The sequence below is a fragment of the Rhipicephalus microplus genome, unplaced genomic scaffold, assembly GCF_043290135.1.
Source record: "Rhipicephalus microplus isolate Deutch F79 unplaced genomic scaffold, USDA_Rmic scaffold_134, whole genome shotgun sequence".
Classification (NCBI taxonomy): Eukaryota; Metazoa; Arthropoda; class Arachnida; order Ixodida; family Ixodidae; genus Rhipicephalus; species Rhipicephalus microplus.
Window position 1 is genome coordinate 130,001 of NW_027464706.1, and position 5,000 is coordinate 135,000.

Consider the following 5,000-nt stretch of genomic DNA (forward strand, 5'->3'; position numbering starts at 1 on the left):
TACGTTAACTCTAACACCAAAATCCGGAACCCCCCTATTACCAGGGTTGAAAACCTGCACATTGTGGCCAGGTTGAGCAACTGGATTAAACCAAATTTGGCGGAACTAGGAAATTCTTGCTGAAAACGCTCGGAACCAAGTCCTGGTGCCACAGAACAGCAGAATTATTCTTCTCAGTTCAAGAGGGCCACAAAAGAACAAGGAATTTCAACTTTCCTGACCATTTTCTACAGTTAGACAAAAACAGCAAATCCGAGGCTGGTTTCGGTTCTTTTCTGGAGCCGGCAGTTCTGGAAGTGCTTGAAGACTGGATACACGCTTTTGCTAGTAGTTCTGGGGCGAAACGACAGGAAATTGACATTTTCCGACTGTTCTGAGTTCGGATTCCCGTCAAAATGAGAGGCGGCCATCTTTGATTGAACACTTCACGCCAAAGGTAGAATAACTCCGGAACGAATCCCCGTAGAGAGACAAAACTGGTATCTATCTGTTTAGCGGAAAACGCCAACAGAGACAGGAAAAGTGCGGCGCCTCTACGCTGCCAAGAACACCTAAAACCGGCAACCTCTACTACCAAGGTTGAGGAACATCTCTGGCGATACCAGAACAAGTTAAAAAGGAGTAACTTTCTTCCAGACGGCAAACAACGGCTTCGAAGGCACAAACCCTTCTCTTGGAACACAGCGTGGAGATTAGGAGAAGATGTTGAAACCCAAGGGGATGAGAACGGAAACCCAGAAACAAGGACTGGAGGGAAGAGGACCTCTACAAACGGCAAACCCAGCAGTGGGGCCTACGTCAAAGGTCCTAAAAAACACAGGAAGCAATGACGACTCTGCAATTACAGACCCCACACAAGGGGCGAAGACAGACAAGATACAGAAGAAGAAGACCAAGAGGGTGGAACAAAAACAAGTGACCAACAAAGAAGAGAAGGCAAAGAAAGAAGAACCACAAGGAGCGATGCCCGCCAAAGCTTCTCTTGAAACAGATTGGTGGAGCCCAACCGAGAATGACCAGGTAGAGGGAGGCAGCCGAGGAACCGAAACCGAAGAAGCTGAAGGAGGAGAGGTCCACCCTCAAACACAAACGGCTGCTAACGAAGGAGCGCTAGACAACTGGGACGAAGACAGAAATTCACAATCGTCACTCCCAACCAGCCGCGGAGAAAAAGGTACAGTTTTGTCTAGACTTTCCAAAGCAGACAAAAACACTATGAGGGCTCTCATTAAAATCTCTACATTGACGGGCGGCGACGAGGCGGTAGCCCAGCAGATTGAAGCGATAATCTCCGAACAAGCTAAATTGAAAAACCTGTTAATGGAACAGGCCCAACAGATTGCGTTCCAAAAAGGCAGGATCGAAGAATTGGAGAAAAGAAGACAAGAAGAACCACTCGAACAAAGGGAAGAGCCAACACAGAGCAACACTCCCGCAACCGAGAGCCGACCAACCTATGCTCTGGTGGTATCTTCCGGAACAATGGAGAAAAAAGAGGTCGCATCGCTTCTGAGGCAGCGGGTGGATCCCCTCGACCTGGGAATCCAAGAAGCAACAATTCGGCCAGGGAGAGAGGGAATTGTCGTGATGACGAAGTCAAAAGAAGACTCAGCTAAGATTCTCCAGTTCATTCAGAAGGACAGAGAACTGAGAAATGTTGAAGCCAAGCTCCCAAAGGAGAACAGGATCCATAAGAAAATAATTGGACTCGAGGATGAAATTGACGAGGTCAATCTCCCAGCCCGAATCGTCAGGCAAAACCGTTTGGTGTGCTCGCCAGAAGACATAACAATAAAGAAGACATGGCCGGGCAAGAGAGGCAAGACAGTGATTCTTGCCCTAAATCGAAGTGCAAACAAAGCAATCGGAAGCCGAACTGCACTGAACATCGGCTGGTCACGATGCCCGATCTTTGACGACATCTTTTGGCCCAGATGCACAAGATGCGCCATGCACGGCCACATTGCTCCCGATTGCGATGGCCCCCAGCGCTGCATTAACTGTGGCCAACGAGGTCACTACCAAAGAGAATGTGAAGCAGAATCGCACTGCAACATCTGCGAGACTGAGGGTCGCACGGAGACAGATCATTCTATGATGTCCAGGGAATGCCCGGTATACATAACAAAGGTACAGGCCGAGAAAGGCAAAATTCTAGCTAGACTAAACTAAGAGTACCCAACACACAGGCACAATGGCGAATAGCACTGAAATACAAATAATACAGGTAAATTTAGGCAGGGCATTTAAGGCAAATCAGTCACTAAACAATTTTCAACAAGAAGAAGAATTCGACATATCTGTACTCCAAGAACCATATTCGCTCAACAACAAAATCATAGGGTTTCCGCTAAAGCATAAAGTTATAGCCAACAACAAAGACCCGAAGACAGCCATCATAATACACAAAGAAAATATAACCGCTTTCCCAATTATTATAGAACAAAAACTAATAGCAGTCAAGATAAATAAAGGTGAAAGAGAATTGGTAATTATCAACTGCTACTGTCCTCCGAATGAAAACGTCGAGCTGGCAATGTCAGCAATAGGAAACATTTTACAGAAATTTATAGACATTAACACGATAATAATGGGTGACTTCAACTCAAAACATCAAATTTGGGGAAGCACGGAGACGGATGAGAAAGGTGAAAAAGTATTAGAATTCACAGTATTACACAACCTGACATTATTAAATGCCAAAGAATCACCTCCGACATTTAAAACAAGTAGGGCGAGGGGTTGGATTGACCTCACCATATGTGACGCAAACCTAAACCAGGATATTAAAAGCTGGGAAGTACTTAAAACCTATAATCATAGCGATCACAGATACATTAAAGTTGTTATTAAAAATGAAGAACTTCCAGAGGAATATGGCCTAACGTTAAAAGGGCAAACAAAAGTCATGGAAAAGTTGCAAATTGATCCCTGGTTTGAGGAAGTCCAGGGGAAAATAAACACGAAGGAAAGTATTGAAGAAATAGCGAATACGCTACACGAGAAAATCGAGAAACTTAAGAAGGAATTCAGTAAAAAGAAAAAACCTTCTAAACAAAAACCGAATACTTGGTGGTCAAGAGACCTAGAAATTGAAAGGAAGAGAGTCAGAGCACTACGAAGGAGGTATCAAAAGGCGAAAGGGGATATCAGAGAACAATACAAAAAGGAATACTATAAAGAACATGACACGTATAACAACATGATAGAACAGGCTAAAAACAACAGTTGGAAAACTCTATGTACTAAGGCTACGAAAAATCCATTCATCCTACCGTATAAAATTGCACGAAATAAGATGAAAACCAAGGTTATGTTTAGAAGCATCACAAAAGAAAATGGAGAAGTCACAAAGACTCTTCAGGAAACAATAGAACACATTCTAGGAAATTTATACCCTAACTGCATGGAAAATGACGAGCCAGGACACAGTCAAATACAATCAAGCAACGACACAATAAACAATAACAAACAGGGAGGAAATTGGACATCGGGAGCAGAAATGAGAGAAAGAAATTTACCCAGTGATGACCTCCCATTTACAGAGATTGAAGTAACGCAGATAGTAAAAAATCTGAGGAAAGATGTAACCCCCGGACCAGACAACCTAAAAACTAACCTCATACAAGTGATGTATGAAAGGCATAAGACTTTCTTTGTCAATCTTTTTAATGCATGCTTAAAGCACGGACATTTTCCTCAAAGATGGAAAGAATCTAAAATTATATTGATTCCAAAAGGGAACGGAGAGGACAAATCCGAGGAAAACAAATATCGCCCAATAGCTATTAACTCGATTTTGGGAAAAATATTAGAAAAGCTCATAAAAGATAGAATCTATTATTTCTTGTTTAAAAATCACCATTTTAACAAAAAACAATTTGGATTTACCCATGGGACATCAACAACCACGGCATTGGAAGAAATAATCAAACGAATAAACCAAGCGAAAATTGATAAGCTAAACAGCATGCTAATAGCACTAGATATTAAAAACGCATTCAATTCTATAAAACCCGAAGTAGTTATTCAGAAACTAGAAGAATATAAGTGTCCCAACAACCTAATAAAACTGGCGGACAATATTCTACGGAACAGGAAAATAATCTATGAAACAGATGGAGTAAAAATTAAGAAAACACTAACTTCAGGTTCCCCACAGGGGTCACCTTTAAGCCCACTCTGTTGGAATATAACAATAGGCGACCTATTAGAAACTCAGCTTCAAGAAGGAGTACACATCCAAGCCTTTGCGGACGACGTGGTGTTACACATAAAGTTCCGCTCAAGAAAAGAGGTGGAGGAAAAAGCTACGAAGGCACTAACACTAATAAATCAGTGGGCACATCAAAAAGGAATAACCCTGAATAAGGAAAAATCGGAATATATGATAATCGGAAAGCAGTACATTAGCCATCAACCCCAAATAAAAATCGGACAGGATAAAATCAAAATGGTTAACGAAATGAAAATTCTAGGGGTGGTCTTGGACACAAAACTAACATTCCTCCCACATCTAAAATACTTAAAAAGAAAAGTAGACGAAGTCACGTATAATTTAAGTCGTACAATAAAAGACGACAAACATACAAATAGAAACACACTACAGTTAATATATAAAAGGGGTATAGAACGAATGGTTACATACGCCTCCCCAGCATGGTATAGCCGAAAAACCATTTTTATTAAAAAACTGAAATCAATCCAAAGATTACCTTTATTATTAATAACTAAATCATTCAAAACAACATCAAATCTTTCACTCAACATATTAGCAAACATTCCACCTCTCCATTTGACAATCGAAAAAGAAAACGAATTACACTACATACTTAAGAAAGGAAAGAACTTCACATGGCAACAGAAAGTATACACCGAAAACGAAATAATGAAGAAACACGACCAATGGCAAGATCATCCAGCAAATAAAGTTAGCATACCCTTTGGAACAACAGAGGAAGAAGCAGACTTCAAAATATACACAGACGGATCAAAGAAAG